The sequence below is a fragment of the Hoplias malabaricus genome, chromosome 8 (assembly GCF_029633855.1).
Source record: "Hoplias malabaricus isolate fHopMal1 chromosome 8, fHopMal1.hap1, whole genome shotgun sequence".
Classification (NCBI taxonomy): domain Eukaryota; kingdom Metazoa; phylum Chordata; class Actinopteri; order Characiformes; family Erythrinidae; genus Hoplias; species Hoplias malabaricus.
Window position 1 is genome coordinate 22417290 of NC_089807.1, and position 18461 is coordinate 22435750.

The window sequence follows — 18461 nt, forward strand, 5'->3', positions numbered from 1 at the left end:
TGCCAGCGCATCTGCAGGCAGGCACCTGGCCATGATATCCGGCAGTGGCGCGAGGGAAAAGAAAAGTCTTCTTCGAGCCGGATTTGAACCCGCGACCTAAGGATTGCCTTATTAACAACTACAGTCCTCCGCTCTACCAAGTGAGCTATCAAAGGCGCTAGCCTAAAGAGTTGGACTGAAAACTGACAAGTGCATTTAGGACAGACTCGGATGCTCTCCTATGATTGTAGAACGAGTACATCTGGCAAAAGCCTAGCCCTAGCCCCTGAACTTAATCCTATCTCCTTCCTTTCAGACGTGGCTAAAAACGGTGTCCCTGGTGGCCTAGTGGCTAGGATTCGGCGCTCTCACCGCTGTGGCCCGGGTTCGATTCCCGGTCAGGGAAGCGTCTGCTTTCTTGCACACCAAGTCCACTACAAGACTCTGGAAGCCCCCCACCCACATGCTGTGTAGGTTAAAGGAATGTAAAGCGTCCTCCTTCTGCTACTTCCTTTTTTGCCAAACATCTAAACGACACGTTGCTGCCTCATTCACCACCTCCACACACCCACACCAGCGTGGCTTTATGCTTTCAAGTCTGCAAGTCTTTTAGGGAGGCAAGATAATGTTTGAGAAATTTGAATGGAACAGTGTAAATGATCCGTCACTGCCTTCAGCAGATTGCACTCTGGCATGCCAGCGCATCTGCAGGCAGGCACCTGGCCATGATATCCGGCAGTGGCGCGAGGGAAAAGAAAAGTCTTCTTCGAGCCGGATTTGAACCCGCGACCTAAGGATTGCCTTATTAACAACTACAGTCCTCCGCTCTACCAAGTGAGCTATCAAAGGCGCTAGCCTAAAGAGTTGGACTGAAAACTGACAAGTGCATTTAGGACAGACTCGGATGCTCTCCTATGATTGTAGAACGAGTACATCTGGCAAAAGCCTAGCCCTAGCCCCTGAACTTAATCCTATCTCCTTCCTTTCAGACGTGGCTAAAAACGGTGTCCCTGGTGGCCTAGTGGCTAGGATTCGGCGCTCTCACCACTGTGGCCCGGGTTCGATTCCCGGTCAGGGAAGCGTCTGCTTTCTTGCACACAAAGTCCACTACAAGACTCTGGAAGCCCCCCACCCACATGCTGTGTAGGTTAAAGGAATGTAAAGCGTCCTCCTTCTGCTACTTCCTTTTTTGCCAAACATCTAAACGACACGTTGCTGCCTCATTCACCACCTCCACACACCCACACCAGCGTGGCTTTATGCTTTCAAGTCTGCAAGTCTTTTAGGGAGGCAAGATAATGTTTGAGAAATTTGAATGGAACAGTGTAAATGATCCGTCACTGCCTTCAGCAGATTGCACTCTGGCATGCCAGCGCATCTGCAGGCAGGCACCTGGCCATGATATCCGGCAGTGGCGCGAGGGAAAAGAAAAGTCTTCTTCGAGCCGGATTTGAACCCGCGACCTAAGGATTGCCTTATTAACAACTACAGTCCTCCACTCTACCAAGTGAGCTATCAAAGGCGCTAGCCTAAAGAGTTGGACTGAAAACTGACAAGTGCATTTAGGACAGACTCAGATGCTCTCCTATGATTGTAGAACGAGTACATCTGGCAAAAGCCTAGCCCTAGCCCCTGAACTTAATCCTATCTCCTTCCTTTCAGACGTGGCTGAAAACGGTGTCCCTGGTGGTCTAGTGGCTAGGATTCGGCGCTCTCACTGCCGCGGCCCGGGTTCGATTCCCGGTCAGGGAAGCGTGTGCTTTCTTGCACACCAAGTCCACTACAAGACTCTGGAAGCCCCCCACCCACATGCTGTGTAGGTTAAAGGAATGTAAAGCGTCCTCCTTCTGCTACTTCCTTTTTTGCCAAACTTCTAAACGACACGTTGCTGCCTCATTCACCACCTCCACACACCCACACCAGCGTGGCTTTATGCTTTCAAGTCTGCAAGTCTTTTAGGGAGGCAAGATAAAGTTTGAGAAATTTGAATGGAACAGTGTAAATGATCCGTCACTGCCTTCAGCATATTGCACTCTGGCATGCCAGCGCATCTGCAGGCAGGCACCTGGCCATGATATCCGGCAGTGGCGCGAGGGAAAAGAAAAGTCTTCTTCGAGCCGGATTTGAACCCGCGACCTAAGGATCGCCTTATTAACAACTACAGTCCTCTGCTCTACCAACTGAGCTATCAAAGGTGCTAGCCTAAAGAGTTGGACTGAAAACTGACAAGTGCATTTAGGACAGACTCGGATGCTCTCCTATGATTGTAGAATGAGTACATCTGGCAAAAGCCTAGCCCTAGCCCCTGAACTTAATCCTATCTCCTTCCTTTCAGACGTGGCTAAAAATGGTGTCCCTGGTGGCCTAGTGGCTAGGATTCGGCGCTCTCACCGCTGTGGCCCGGGTTCGATTCCCGGTCAGGGAAGCGTCTGCTTTCTTGCACACCAAGTCCACTACAAGACTCTGGAAGCCCCCCACCCACATGCTGTGTAGGTTAAAGGAATGTAAAGCGTCCTCCTTCTGCTACTTCCTTTTTTGCCAAACATCTAAACGACACGTTGCTGCCTCATTCACCACCTCCACACACCCACACCAGCGTGGCTTTATGCTTTCAAGTCTGCAAGTCTTTTAGGGAGGCAAGATAATGTTTGAGAAATTTGAATGGAACAGTGTAAATGATCCGTCACTGCCTTCAGCAGATTGCACTCTGGCATGCCAGCGCATCTGCAGGCAGGCACCTGGCCATGATATCCGGCAGTGGCGCGAGGGAAAAGAAAAGTCTTCTTCGAGCCGGATTTGAACCCGCGACCTAAGGATTGCCTTATTAACAACTACAGTCCTCCGCTCTACCAAGTGAGCTATCAAAGGCGCTAGCCTAAAGAGTTGGACTGAAAACTGACAAGTGCATTTAGGACAGACTCAGATGCTCTCCTATGATTGTAGAACGAGTACATCTGGCAAAAGCCTAGCCCTAGCCCCTGAACTTAATCCTATCTCCTTCCTTTCAGACGTGGCTGAAAACGGTGTCCCTGGTGGTCTAGTGGCTAGGATTCGGCGCTCTCACTGCCGCGACCCGGGTTCGATTCCCGGTCAGGGAAGCGTCTGCTTTCTTGCACACCAAGTCCACTACAAGACTCTGGAAGCCCCCCACCCACATGCTGTGTAGGTTAAAGGAATGTAAAGCGTCCTCCTTCTGCTACTTCCTTTTTTGCCAAACATCTAAACGACACGTTGCTGCCTCATTCACCACCTCCACACACCCACACCAGCGTGGCTTTATGCTTTCAAGTCTGCAAGTCTTTTAGGGAGGCAAGATAATGTTTGAGAAATTTGAATGGAACAGTGTAAATGATCCGTCACTGCCTTCAGCAGATTGCACTCTGGCATGCCAGCGCATCTGCAGGCAGGCACCTGGCCATGATATCCGGCAGTGGCGCGAGGGAAAAGAAAAGTCTTCTTCGAGCCGGATTTGAACCCGCGACCTAAGGATTGCCTTATTAACAACTACAGTCCTCCGCTCTACCAAGTGAGCTATCAAAGGCGCTAGCCTAAAGAGTTGGACTGAAAACTGACAAGTGCATTTAGGACAGACTCGGATGCTCTCCTATGATTGTAGAACGAGTACATCTGGCAAAAGCCTAGCCCTAGCCCCTGAACTTAATCCTATCTCCTTCCTTTCAGACGTGGCTAAAAACGGTGTCCCTGGTGGCCTAGTGGCTAGGATTCGGCGCTCTCACCACTGTGGCCCGGGTTCGATTCCCGGTCAGGGAAGCGTCTGCTTTCTTGCACACAAAGTCCACTACAAGACTCTGGAAGCCCCCCACCCACATGCTGTGTAGGTTAAAGGAATGTAAAGCGTCCTCCTTCTGCTACTTCCTTTTTTGCCAAACATCTAAACGACACGTTGCTGCCTCATTCACCACCTCCACACACCCACACCAGCGTGGCTTTATGCTTTCAAGTCTGCAAGTCTTTTAGGGAGGCAAGATAATGTTTGAGAAATTTGAATGGAACAGTGTAAATGATCCGTCACTGCCTTCAGCAGATTGCACTCTGGCATGCCAGCGCATCTGCAGGCAGGCACCTGGCCATGATATCCGGCAGTGGCGCGAGGGAAAAGAAAAGTCTTCTTCGAGCCGGATTTGAACCCGCGACCTAAGGATTGCCTTATTAACAACTACAGTCCTCCACTCTACCAAGTGAGCTATCAAAGGCGCTAGCCTAAAGAGTTGGACTGAAAACTGACAAGTGCATTTAGGACAGACTCAGATGCTCTCCTATGATTGTAGAACGAGTACATCTGGCAAAAGCCTAGCCCTAGCCCCTGAACTTAATCCTATCTCCTTCCTTTCAGACGTGGCTGAAAACGGTGTCCCTGGTGGTCTAGTGGCTAGGATTCGGCGCTCTCACTGCCGCGGCCCGGGTTCGATTCCCGGTCAGGGAAGCGTGTGCTTTCTTGCACACCAAGTCCACTACAAGACTCTGGAAGCCCCCCACCCACATGCTGTGTAGGTTAAAGGAATGTAAAGCGTCCTCCTTCTGCTACTTCCTTTTTTGCCAAACTTCTAAACGACACGTTGCTGCCTCATTCACCACCTCCACACACCCACACCAGCGTGGCTTTATGCTTTCAAGTCTGCAAGTCTTTTAGGGAGGCAAGATAAAGTTTGAGAAATTTGAATGGAACAGTGTAAATGATCCGTCACTGCCTTCAGCATATTGCACTCTGGCATGCCAGCGCATCTGCAGGCAGGCACCTGGCCATGATATCCGGCAGTGGCGCGAGGGAAAAGAAAAGTCTTCTTCGAGCCGGATTTGAACCCGCGACCTAAGGATCGCCTTATTAACAACTACAGTCCTCTGCTCTACCAACTGAGCTATCAAAGGTGCTAGCCTAAAGAGTTGGACTGAAAACTGACAAGTGCATTTAGGACAGACTCGGATGCTCTCCTATGATTGTAGAACGAGTACATCTGGCAAAAGCCTAGCCCTAGCCCCTGAACTTAATCCTATCTCCTTCCTTTCAGACGTGGCTAAAAACGGTGTCCCTGGTGGCCTAGTGGCTAGGATTCGGCGCTCTCACCACTGTGGCCCGGGTTCGATTCCCGGTCAGGGAAGCGTCTGCTTTCTTGCACACAAAGTCCACTACAAGACTCTGGAAGCCCCCCACCCACATGCTGTGTAGGTTAAAGGAATGTAAAGCGTCCTCCTTCTGCTACTTCCTTTTTTGCCAAACATCTAAACGACACGTTGCTGCCTCATTCACCACCTCCACACACCCACACCAGCGTGGCTTTATGCTTTCAAGTCTGCAAGTCTTTTAGGGAGGCAAGATAATGTTTGAGAAATTTGAATGGAACAGTGTAAATGATCCGTCACTGCCTTCAGCAGATTGCACTCTGGCATGCCAGCGCATCTGCAGGCAGGCACCTGGCCATGATATCCGGCAGTGGCGCGAGGGAAAAGAAAAGTCTTCTTCGAGCCGGATTTGAACCCGCGACCTAAGGATTGCCTTATTAACAACTACAGTCCTCCACTCTACCAAGTGAGCTATCAAAGGCGCTAGCCTAAAGAGTTGGACTGAAAACTGACAAGTGCATTTAGGACAGACTCAGATGCTCTCCTATGATTGTAGAACGAGTACATCTGGCAAAAGCCTAGCCCTAGCCCCTGAACTTAATCCTATCTCCTTCCTTTCAGACGTGGCTGAAAACGGTGTCCCTGGTGGTCTAGTGGCTAGGATTCGGCGCTCTCACTGCCGCGGCCCGGGTTCGATTCCCGGTCAGGGAAGCGTGTGCTTTCTTGCACACCAAGTCCACTACAAGACTCTGGAAGCCCCCCACCCACATGCTGTGTAGGTTAAAGGAATGTAAAGCGTCCTCCTTCTGCTACTTCCTTTTTTGCCAAACTTCTAAACGACACGTTGCTGCCTCATTCACCACCTCCACACACCCACACCAGCGTGGCTTTATGCTTTCAAGTCTGCAAGTCTTTTAGGGAGGCAAGATAAAGTTTGAGAAATTTGAATGGAACAGTGTAAATGATCCGTCACTGCCTTCAGCATATTGCACTCTGGCATGCCAGCGCATCTGCAGGCAGGCACCTGGCCATGATATCCGGCAGTGGCGCGAGGGAAAAGAAAAGTCTTCTTCGAGCCGGATTTGAACCCGCGACCTAAGGATCGCCTTATTAACAACTACAGTCCTCTGCTCTACCAACTGAGCTATCAAAGGTGCTAGCCTAAAGAGTTGGACTGAAAACTGACAAGTGCATTTAGGACAGACTCGGATGCTCTCCTATGATTGTAGAATGAGTACATCTGGCAAAAGCCTAGCCCTAGCCCCTGAACTTAATCCTATCTCCTTCCTTTCAGACGTGGCTAAAAATGGTGTCCCTGGTGGCCTAGTGGCTAGGATTCGGCGCTCTCACCGCTGTGGCCCGGGTTCGATTCCCGGTCAGGGAAGCGTCTGCTTTCTTGCACACCAAGTCCACTACAAGACTCTGGAAGCCCCCCACCCACATGCTGTGTAGGTTAAAGGAATGTAAAGCGTCCTCCTTCTGCTACTTCCTTTTTTGCCAAACATCTAAACGACACGTTGCTGCCTCATTCACCACCTCCACACACCCACACCAGCGTGGCTTTATGCTTTCAAGTCTGCAAGTCTTTTAGGGAGGCAAGATAATGTTTGAGAAATTTGAATGGAACAGTGTAAATGATCCGTCACTGCCTTCAGCAGATTGCACTCTGGCATGCCAGCGCATCTGCAGGCAGGCACCTGGCCATGATATCCGGCAGTGGCGCGAGGGAAAAGAAAAGTCTTCTTCGAGCCGGATTTGAACCCGCGACCTAAGGATTGCCTTATTAACAACTACAGTCCTCCGCTCTACCAAGTGAGATATCAAAGGCGCTAGCCTAAAGAGTTGGACTGAAAACTGACAAGTGCATTTAGGACAGACTCAGATGCTCTCCTATGATTGTAGAACGAGTACATCTGGCAAAAGCCTAGCCCTAGCCCCTGAACTTAATCCTATCTCCTTCCTTTCAGACGTGGCTGAAAACGGTGTCCCTGGTGGTCTAGTGGCTAGGATTCGGCGCTCTCACTGCCGCGACCCGGGTTCGATTCCCGGTCAGGGAAGCGTGTGCTTTCTTGCACACCAAGTCCACTACAAGACTCTGGAAGCCCCCCACCCACATGCTGTGTAGGTTAAAGGAATGTAAAGCGTCCTCCTTCTGCTACTTCCTTTTTTGCCAAACTTCTAAACGACACGTTGCTGCCTCATTCACCACCTCCACACACCCACACCAGCGTGGCTTTATGCTTTCAAGTCTGCAAGTCTTTTAGGGAGGCAAGATAAAGTTTGAGAAATTTGAATGGAACAGTGTAAATGATCCGTCACTGCCTTCAGCATATTGCACTCTGGCATGCCAGCGCATCTGCAGGCAGGCACCTGGCCATGATATCCGGCAGTGGCGCGAGGGAAAAGAAAAGTCTTCTTCGAGCCGGATTTGAACCCGCGACCTAAGGATCGCCTTATTAACAACTACAGTCCTCTGCTCTACCAACTGAGCTATCAAAGGTGCTAGCCTAAAGAGTTGGACTGAAAACTGACAAGTGCATTTAGGACAGACTCGGATGCTCTCCTATGATTGTAGAATGAGTACATCTGGCAAAAGCCTAGCCCTAGCCCCTGAACTTAATCCTATCTCCTTCCTGTCAGACGTGGCTAAAAATGGTGTCCCTGGTGGCCTAGTGGCTAGGATTCGGCGCTCTCACCGCTGTGGCCCGGGTTCGATTCCCGGTCAGGGAAGCGTCTGCTTTCTTGCACACCAAGTCCACTACAAGACTCTGGAAGCCCCCCACCCACATGCTGTGTAGGTTAAAGGAATGTAAAGCGTCCTCCTTCTGCTACTTCCTTTTTTGCCAAACATCTAAACGACACGTTGCTGCCTCATTCACCACCTCCACACACCCACACCAGCGTGGCTTTATGCTTTCAAGTCTGCAAGTCTTTTAGGGAGGCAAGATAATGTTTGAGAAATTTGAATGGAACAGTGTAAATGATCCGTCACTGCCTTCAGCAGATTGCACTCTGGCATGCCAGCGCATCTGCAGGCAGGCACCTGGCCATGATATCCGGCAGTGGCGCGAGGGAAAAGAAAAGTCTTCTTCGAGCCGGATTTGAACCCGCGACCTAAGGATTGCCTTATTAACAACTACAGTCCTCCGCTCTACCAAGTGAGCTATCAAAGGCGCTAGCCTAAAGAGTTGGACTGAAAACTGACAAGTGCATTTAGGACAGACTCAGATGCTCTCCTATGATTGTAGAACGAGTACATCTGGCAAAAGCCTAGCCCTAGCCCCTGAACTTAATCCTATCTCCTTCCTTTCAGACGTGGCTGAAAACGGTGTCCCTGGTGGTCTAGTGGCTAGGATTCGGCGCTCTCACTGCCGCGACCCGGGTTCGATTCCCGGTCAGGGAAGCGTGTGCTTTCTTGCACACCAAGTCCACTACAAGACTCTGGAAGCCCCCCACCCACATGCTGTGTAGGTTAAAGGAATGTAAAGCGTCCTCCTTCTGCTACTTCCTTTTTTGCCAAACTTCTAAACGACACGTTGCTGCCTCATTCACCACCTCCACACACCCACACCAGCGTGGCTTTATGCTTTCAAGTCTGCAAGTCTTTTAGGGAGGCAAGATAAAGTTTGAGAAATTTGAATGGAACAGTGTAAATGATCCGTCACTGCCTTCAGCATATTGCACTCTGGCATGCCAGCGCATCTGCAGGCAGGCACCTGGCCATGATATCCGGCAGTGGCGCGAGGGAAAAGAAAAGTCTTCTTCGAGCCGGATTTGAACCCGCGACCTAAGGATCGCCTTATTAACAACTACAGTCCTCTGCTCTACCAACTGAGCTATCAAAGGTGCTAGCCTAAAGAGTTGGACTGAAAACTGACAAGTGCATTTAGGACAGACTCGGATGCTCTCCTATGATTGTAGAACGAGTACATCTGGCAAAAGCCTAGCCCTAGCCCCTGAACTTAATCCTATCTCCTTCCTTTCAGACTGGGCTGAAAACGGTGTCCCTGGTGGTCTAGTGGCTAGGATTCGGCGCTCTCACCGCCGCGGCCCGGGTTCGATTCCCGGTCAGGGAAGCGTGTGGTTTCTTGCACACCAAGTCCACTACAAGACTCTGGAAGCCCCCCACCCACATGCTGTGTAGGTTAAAGGAAAGTAAAGCGTCCTCTTTCTGCTACTTCCTTTTTTGCCAAACTTCTAAACGACACGTTGCTGCCTCATTCACCACCTCCACACACCCACACCAGCGTGGCTTTATGTTTTCAAGTCTGCAAGTCTTTTAGGGAGGCAAGATAAAGTTTGAGAAATTTGAATGGAACAATGTAAATGATCCGTCACTGCCTTCAGCATATTGCACTCTGGCATGCCAGTGCATCTGCAGGCAGGCACCTGGCCATGATATCCCGCAGTGGCGCGAGGGAAAAGAAAAGTTTCCTTCGAGCTGGATTTGAACAAGCAACCTAAGGATCGCCTTTATAACAACTACAGTCCTCCGCTCTACCAACTGAGCTATCGAAGGTGCTATGCTAAAGGGTCGGACTGAAAACTGACAAGTGCGTTTAGGACAGAGTCTCATGCACTCCTATGATTGTAGAGCGAGTACATCCGGCAAAAGCCTTGCCCTAGCCCCTGAACTTAATCCTATCTCCTTCCTTTCAGACGTAGCTGAAAACGGTGGCCCTGGTGGTCTAGTGGCTAGGATTCGGCGCTCTCACCGCTGCGGCCGGGTTCGATTCCCGGTCAGGGAAGTGTGTGCTTTCTTGCACACCAAGTCCACTACAAGACTCTGGAAGGTCCCCCCCCCCCCCACCCACATGCTGGGCTGTGTAGGTTGAAGGGATGTAAAGCGTCCTCCTTCTGCTACTTCCTTTTTTGCCAAACTTCTAAACGACACGTTGCTGCCTCATTCACCACCTCCACACACCCACACCAGCGTGGCTTTATGTTTTCAAGTCTGCAAGTCTTTTAGGGAGGCAAGATAAAGTTTGAGAAATTTGAATGGAACAATGTAAATGATCCGTCACTGCCTTCAGCATATTGCACTCTGGCATGCCAGTGCATCTGCAGGCAGGCACCTGGCCATGATATCCCGCAGTGGCGCGAGGGAAAAGAAAAGTCTCCTTCGAGCCGGATTTGAACCAGCGACCTAAGGATCGCCTTATTAACAACTACAGTCCTCCGCTCTACCAACTGAGCTATCGAAGGTGCTATGCTAAGGGGTTGGACCGAAAACTGACAAGTGCGTTTAGGACAGAGTCTCATGCACTCCTATGATTGTAGAGCGAGTACATCCGGCAAAAGCCTTGCCCTAGCCCCTGAACTTAATCCTATCTCCTTCCTTTCAGACGTAGCTGAAAACGGTGGCCCTGGTGGTCTAGTGGCTAGGATTCGGCGCTCTCACCGCTGCGGCCGGGTTCGATTCCCGGTCAGGGAAGTGTGTGCTTTCTTGCACACCAAGTCCACTACAAGACTCTGGAAGGTCCCCCCCCCCCACCCACATGCTGGGCTGTGTAGGTTGAAGGAATGTAAAGCGTCCTCCTTCTGCTACTTCCTTTTTTGCCAAACTTCTAAACGACACGTTGCTGCCTCATTCACCACCTCCACACACCCACACCAGCGTGGCTTTATGTTTTCAAGTCTGCAAGTCTTTTAGGGAGGCAAGATAAAGTTTGAGAAATTTGAATGGAACAATGTAAATGATCCGTCACTGCCTTCAGCATATTGCACTCTGGCATGCCAGTGCATCTGCAGGCAGGCACCTGGCCATGATATCCCGCAGTGGCGCGAGGGAAAAGAAAAGTCTCCTTCGAGCCGGATTTGAACCAGCAACCTAAGGATCGCCTTATTAACAACTACAGTCCTCCACTCTACCAACTGAGCTATTGAAGGTGCTATGCTAAGGGGTCGGACTGAAAACTGACAAGTGCGTTTAGGACAGAGTCTCATGCACTCCTATGATTGTAGAGCGAGTACATCCGGCAAAAGCCTTGCCCTAGCCCCTGAACTTAATCCTATCTCCTTCCTTTCAGACGTAGCTGAAAACGTTGGCCCTGGTGGTCTAGTGGCTAGGATTCGGCGCTCTCACCCCTGCGGCCGGGTTCGATTCCCGGTCAGGGAAGTGTGTGCTTTCTTGCACACCAAGTCCACTACAAGACTCTGGAAGGTCCCCCCCCCACCCACATGCTGGGCTGTGTAGGTTGAAGGAATGTAAAGCGTCCTCCTTCTGCTACTTCCTTTTTTGCCAAACTTCTAAATGACACGTTGCTGCCTCATTCACCACCTCCACACACCCACACCAGCGTGGCTTTATGTTTTCAAGTCTGCAAGTCTTTTAGGGAGGCAAGATAAAGTTTGAGAAATTTGAATGGAACAATGTAAATGATCCGTCACTGCCTTCAGCATATTGCACTCTGGCATGCCAGTGCATCTGCAGGCAGGCACCTGGCCATGATATCCCGCAGTGGCGCGAGGGAAAAGAAAAGTTTCCTTCGAGCTGGATTTGAACCAGCGACCTAAGGATCGCCTTTATAACAACTACAGTCCTCCGCTCTACCAACTGAGCTATCGAAGGTGCTATGCTAAAGGGTCGGACTGAAAACTGACAAGTGTGTTTAGGACAGAGTCTCATGCACTCCTATGATTGTAGAGCGAGTACATCCGGCAAAAGCCTTGCCCTAGCCCCTGAACTTAATCCTATCTCCTTCCTTTCAGACGTAGCTGAAAACGGTGGCCCTGGTGGTCTAGTGGCTAGGATTCGGCGCTCTCACCGCTGCGGCAGGGTTCGATTCCCGGTCAGGGAAGTGTGTGCTTTCTTGCACACCAAGTCCACTACAAGACTCTGGAAGGTCCCCCCCCCCACCCACATGCTGGGCTGTGTAGGTTGAAGGAATGTAAAGCGTCCTCCTTCTGCTACTTCCTTTTTTGCCAAACTTCTAAACGACACGTTCCTGCCTCATTCACCACCTCCACACACCCACACCAGCGTGGCTTTATGTTTTCAAGTCTGCAAGTCTTTTAGGGAGGCAAGATAAAGTTTGAGAAATTTGAATGGAACAATGTAAATGATCCGTCACTGCCTTCAGCATATTGCACTCTGGCATGCCAGTGCATCTGCAGGCAGGCACCTGGCCATGATATCCCGCAGTGGCGCGAGGGAAAAGAAAAGTCTCCTTCGAGCCGGATTTGAACCAGCGACCTAAGAATCGCCTTATTAACAACTACAGTCCTCCGCTCTACCAACTGAGCTATCGAAGGTGCTATGCTAAGGGGTCGGAATGAAAACTGACAAGTGCGTTTAGGACAGAGTCTCATGCACTCCTATGACTGTAGAGCGAGTACATCCGGCAAAAGCCTTGCCCTAGCCCCTGAACTTAATCCTATCTCCTTCCTTTCAGACGTAGCTGAGAACGGTGGCCCTGGTGGTCTAGTGGCTAGGATTCGGCGCTCTCACCGCTGCGGCCGGGTTCGATTCCCGGTCAGGGAAGTGTGTGCTTTCTTGCACACCAAGTCCACTACAAGACTCTGGAAGGTCCCCACCCACATGCTGGGCTGTGTAGGTTGAAGGAATGTAAAGCGTCCTCCTTCTGCTACTTCCTCTTTTGCCAAACTTCTAAACGACACGTTGCTGCCTCATTCACCACCTCCACACACCCACACCAGCGTGGCTTTATGTTTTCAAGTCTGCAAGTCTTTTAGGGAGGCAAGATAAAGTTTGAGAAATTTGAATGGAACAATGTAAATGATCCGTCACTGCCTTCAGCATATTGCACTCTGGCATGCCAGTGCATCTGCAGGCAGGCACCTGGCCATGATATCCCGCAGTGGCGCGAGGGAAAAGAAAAGTCTCCTTCAAGCCGGATTTGAACCAGCAACCTAAGGATCGCCTTGTTAACAACTACAGTCCTCTGCTCTACCAACTGAGCTATCGAAGGTGCTATGCTAAGGGGTCGGACTGAAAACTGACAAGTGCGTTTAGGACAGAGTCTCATGCACTCCTATGATTGTAGAGCGAGTACATCCGGCAAAAGCCTTGCCCTAGTCCCTGAACTTAATCCTATCTCCTTCCTTTCAGACGTAGCTGAAAACGGTGGCCCTGGTGGTCTAGTGGCTAGGATTCGGCGCTCTCACCGCTGCGGCCGGGTTCGATTCCCGGTCAGGGAAGTGTGTGCTTTCTTGCACACCAAGTCCACTACAAGACTCTGGAAGGTCCCCCCCCCCACCCACATGCTGGGCTGTGTAGGTTGAAGGAATGTAAAGCGTCCTCCTTCTGCTACTTCCTTTTTTGCCAAACTTCTAAACGACACGTTGCTGCCTCATTCACCACCTCCACACACCCACACCAGCGTGGCTTTATGTTTTCAAGTCTGCAAGTCTTTTAGGGAGGCAAGATAAAGTTTGAGAAATTTGAATGGAACAATGTAAATGATCCGTCACTGCCTTCAGCATATTGCACTCTGGCATGCCAGTGCATCTGCAGGCAGGCACCTGGCCATGATATCCCGCAGTGGCGCGAGGGAAAAGAAAAGTCTCCTTCAAGCCGGATTTGAACCAGCAACCTAAGGATCGCTTTGTTAACAACTACAGTCCTCCGCTCTACCAACTGAGCTATCGAAGGTGCTATGCTAAGGGGTTGGACTGAAAACTGACAAGTGCGTTTAGGACAGAGTCTCATGCACTCCTATGATTGTAGAGCGAGTACATCCGGCAAAAGCCTTGCCCTAGCCCCTGAACTTAATCCTATCTCCTTCCTTTCAGACGTAGCTGAAAATGGTGGCCCTGGTGGTCTAGTGGCTAGGATTCGGCGCTCTCACCGCTGCGGCCGGGTTCGATTCCCGGTCAGGGAAGTGTGTGCTTTCTTGCACACCAAGTCCACTACAAGACTCTGGAAGGTCCCCCCCCCCCACCCACATGCTGGGCTGTGTAGGTTGAAGGAATGTAAAGCGTCCTCCTTCTGCTACTTCCTTTTTTGCCAAACTTCTAAACGACACGTTGCTGCCTCATTCACCACCTCCACACACCCACACCAGCGTGGCTTTATGTTTTCAAGTCTGCAAGTCTTTTAGGGAGGCAAGATAAAGTTTGAGAAATTTGAATGGAACAATGTAAATGATCCGTCACTGCCTTCAGCATATTGCACTCTGGCATGCCAGTGCATCTGCAGGCAGGCACCTGGCCATGATATCCCGCAGTGGCGCGAGGGAAAAGAAAAGTCTCCTTCAAGCCGGATTTGAACCAGCAACCTAAGGATCGCTTTGTTAACAACTACAGTCCTCCGCTCTACCAACTGAGCTATCAAAGGTGCTATGCTAAGGGGTTGGACTGAAAACTGACAAGTGCGTTTAGGACAGAGTCTCATGCACTCCTATGATTGTAGAGCGAGTACATCCGGCAAAAGCCTTGCCCTAGCCCCTGAACTTAATCCTATCTCCTTCCTTTCAGACGTAGCTGAAAATGGTGGCCCTGGTGGTCTAGTGGCTAGGATTCGGCGCTCTCACCGCTGCGGCCGGGTTCGATTCCCGGTCAGGGAAGTGTGTGCTTTCTTGCACACCAAGTCCACTACAAGACTCTGGAAGGTCCCCCCCCCCCACCCACATGCTGGGCTGTGTAGGTTGAAGGAATGTAAAGCGTCCTCCTTCTGCTACTTCCTTTTTTGCCAAACTTCTAAACGACACGTTGCTGCCTCATTCACCACCTCCACACACCCACACCAGCGTGGCTTTATGTTTTCAAGTCTGCAAGTCTTTTAGGGAGGCAAGATAAAGTTTGAGAAATTTGAATGGAACAATGTAAATGATCCGTCACTGCCTTCAGCATATTGCACTCTGGCATGCCAGTGCATCTGCAGGCAGGCACCTGGCCATGATATCCCGCAGTGGCGCGAGGGAAAAGAAAAGTCTCCTTCGAGCCGGATTTGAACCAGCGACCTAAGAATCACCTTATTAACAACTACAGTCCTCCGCTCTACCAACTGAGCTATCGAAGGTGCTATGCTAAGGGGTCGGAATGAAAACTGACAAGTGCGTTTAGGACAGAGTCTCATGCACTCCTATGACTGTAGAGCGAGTACATCCGGCAAAAGCCTTGCCCTAGCCCCTGAACTTAATCCTATCTCCTTCCTTTCAGACGTAGCTGAGAACGGTGGCCCTGGTGGTCTAGTGGCTAGGATTCGGCGCTCTCACCGCTGCGGCCGGGTTCGATTCCCGGTCAGGGAAGTGTGTGCTTTCTTGCACACCAAGTCCACTACAAGACTCTGGAAGGTCCCCCCCCCCCCCCACCCACATGCTGGGCTGTGTAGGTTGAAGGAATGTAAAGCGTCCTCCTTCTGCTACTTCCTCTTTTGCCAAACTTCTAAACGACACGTTGCTGCCTCATTCACCACCTCCACACACCCACACCAGCGTGGCTTTATGTTTTCAAGTCTGCAAGTCTTTTAGGGAGGCAAGATAAAGTTTGAGAAATTTGAATGGAACAATGTAAATGATCCGTCACTGCCTTCAGCATATTGCACTCTGGCATGCCAGTGCATCTGCAGGCAGGCACCTGGCCATGATATCCCGCAGTGGCGCGAGGGAAAAGAAAAGTCTCCTTCGAGCCGGATTTGAACCAGCGACCTAAGGATCGCCTTATTAACAACTACAGTCCTCCGCTCTACCAACTGAGCTATCGAAGGTGCTATGCTAAGGGGTTGGACCGAAAACTGACAAGTGCGTTTAGGACAGAGTCTCATGCACTCCTATGATTGTAGAGCGAGTACATCCGGCAAAAGCCTTGCCCTAGCCCCTGAACTTAATCCTATCTCCTTCCTTTCAGACGTAGCTGAAAACGGTGGCCCTGGTGGTCTAGTGGCTAGGATTCGGCGCTCTCACCCCTGCGGCCGGGTTCGATTCCCGGTCAGGGAAGTGTGTGCTTTCTTGCACACCAAGTCCACTACAAGACTCTGGAAGGTCCCCCCCCCACCCACATGCTGGGCTGTGTAGGTTGAAGGAATGTAAAGCGTCCTCCTTCTGCTACTTCCTTTTTTGCCAAACTTCTAAATGACACGTTGCTGCCTCATTCACCACCTCCACACACCCACACCAGCGTGGCTTTATGTTTTCAAGTCTGCAAGTCTTTTAGGGAGGCAAGATAAAGTTTGAGAAATTTGAATGGAACAATGTAAATGATCCGTCACTGCCTTCAGCATATTGCACTCTGGCATGCCAGTGCATCTGCAGGCAGGCACCTGGCCATGATATCCCGCAGTGGCGCGAGGGAAAAGAAAAGTTTCCTTCGAGCTGGATTTGAACCAGCGACCTAAGGATCGCCTTTATAACAACTACAGTCCTCCGCTCTACCAACTGAGCTATCGAACGTGCTATGCTAAAGGGTCGGACTGAAAACTGACAAGTGTGTTTAGGACAGAGTCTCATGCACTCCTATGATTGTAGAGCGAGTACATCCGGCAAAAGCCTTGCCCTAGCCCCTGAACTTAATCCTATCTCCTTCCTTTCAGACGTAGCTGAAAACGGTGGCCCTGGTGGTCTAGTGGCTAGGATTCGGCGCTCTCACCGCTGCGGCAGGGTTCGATTCCCGGTCAGGGAAGTGTGTGCTTTCTTGCACACCAAGTCCACTACAAGACTCTGGAAGGTCCCCCCCCCCACCCACATGCTGGGCTGTGTAGGTTGAAGGAATGTAAAGCGTCCTCCTTCTGCTACTTCCTTTTTTGCCAAACTTCTAAACGACACGTTCCTGCCTCATTCACCACCTCCACACACCCACACCAGCGTGGCTTTATGTTTTCAAGTCTGCAAGTCTTTTAGGGAGGCAAGATAAAGTTTGAGAAATTTGAATGGAACAATGTAAATGATCCGTCACTGCCTTCAGCATATTGCACTCTGGCATGCCAGTGCATCTGCAGGCAGGCACCTGGCCATGATATCCCGCAGTGGCGCGAGGGAAAAGAAAAGTCTCCTTCGAGCCGGATTTGAACCAGCGACCTAAGAATCGCCTTATTAACAACTACAGTCCTCCGCTCTACCAACTGAGCTATCGAAGGTGCTATGCTAAGGGGTCGGAATGAAAACTGACAAGTGCGTTTAGGACAGAGTCTCATGCACTCCTATGACTGTAGAGCGAGTACATCCGGCAAAAGCCTTGCCCTAGCCCCTGAACTTAATCCTATCTCCTTCCTTTCAGACGTAGCTGAGAACGGTGGCCCTGGTGGTCTAGTGGCTAGGATTCGGCGCTCTCACCGCTGCGGCCGGGTTCGATTCCCGGTCAGGGAAGTGTGTGCTTTCTTGCACACCAAGTCCACTACAAGACTCTGGAAGGTCCCCACCCACATGCTGGGCTGTGTAGGTTGAAGGAATGTAAAGCGTCCTCCTTCTGCTACTTCCTCTTTTGCCAAACTTCTAAACGACACGTTGCTGCCTCATTCACCACCTCCACACACCCACACCAGCGTGGCTTTATGTTTTCAAGTCTGCAAGTCTTTTAGGGAGGCAAGATAAAGTTTGAGAAATTTGAATGGAACAATGTAAATGATCCGTCACTGCCTTCAGCATATTGCACTCTGGCATGCCAGTGCATCTGCAGGCAGGCACCTGGCCATGATATCCCGCAGTGGCGCGAGGGAAAAGAAAAGTCTCCTTCAAGCCGGATTTGAACCAGCAACCTAAGGATCGCCTTGTTAACAACTACAGTCCTCTGCTCTACCAACTGAGCTATCGAAGGTGCTATGCTAAGGGGTCGGACTGAAAACTGACAAGTGCGTTTAGGACAGAGTCTCATGCACTCCTATGATTGTAGAGCGAGTACATCCGGCAAAAGCCTTGCCCTAGTCCCTGAACTTAATCCTATCTCCTTCCTTTCAGACGTAGCTGAAAACGGTGGCCCTGGTGGTCTAGTGGCTAGGATTCGGCGCTCTCACCGCTGCGGCCGGGTTCGATTCCCGGTCAGGGAAGTGTGTGCTTTCTTGCACACCAAGTCCACTACAAGACTCTGGAAGGTCCCCCCCCCCACCCACATGCTGGGCTGTGTAGGTTGAAGGAATGTAAAGCGTCCTCCTTCTGCTACTTCCTTTTTTGCCAAACTTCTAAACGACACGTTGCTGCCTCATTCACCACCTCCACACACCCACACCAGCGTGGCTTTATGTTTTCAAGTCTGCAAGTCTTTTAGGGAGGCAAGATAAAGTTTGAGAAATTTGAATGGAACAATGTAAATGATCCGTCACTGCCTTCAGCATATTGCACTCTGGCATGCCAGTGCATCTGCAGGCAGGCACCTGGCCATGATATCCCGCAGTGGCGCGAGGGAAAAGAAAAGTCTCCTTCAAGCCGGATTTGAACCAGCAACCTAAGGATCGCTTTGTTAACAACTACAGTCCTCCGCTCTACCAACTGAGCTATCGAAGGTGCTATGCT

At 50.7% G+C, this 18461-nt stretch overlaps 4 non-coding genes across 4 annotated transcripts; 1 reads left to right on the forward strand and 3 right to left on the reverse strand.

Moving 5' to 3' along the window:
* The first annotated feature begins 9062 nt into the window (after nt 1-9062).
* On the forward strand, nt 9063-9134 carry trnae-cuc (transfer RNA glutamic acid (anticodon CUC)). The gene has a single exon. It is a non-coding gene; the product is annotated as a tRNA-Glu (tRNA).
* A 1042-nt stretch (nt 9135-10176) lies between these two features.
* On the reverse strand, nt 10177-10263 carry trnay-gua (transfer RNA tyrosine (anticodon GUA)). The gene is given in 2 exon segments: nt 10177-10212; nt 10227-10263. It is a non-coding gene; the product is annotated as a tRNA-Tyr (tRNA).
* A 1279-nt stretch (nt 10264-11542) lies between these two features.
* Nucleotides 11543-11629, reverse strand: trnay-gua (transfer RNA tyrosine (anticodon GUA)). The gene is given in 2 exon segments: nt 11543-11578; nt 11593-11629. It is a non-coding gene; the product is annotated as a tRNA-Tyr (tRNA).
* A 4011-nt stretch (nt 11630-15640) lies between these two features.
* trnay-gua (transfer RNA tyrosine (anticodon GUA)) lies at nt 15641-15727 on the reverse strand. Its single transcript is given in 2 exon segments — nt 15641-15676; nt 15691-15727. It is a non-coding gene; the product is annotated as a tRNA-Tyr (tRNA).
* Nucleotides 15728-18461: the final 2734 nt, after the last annotated feature.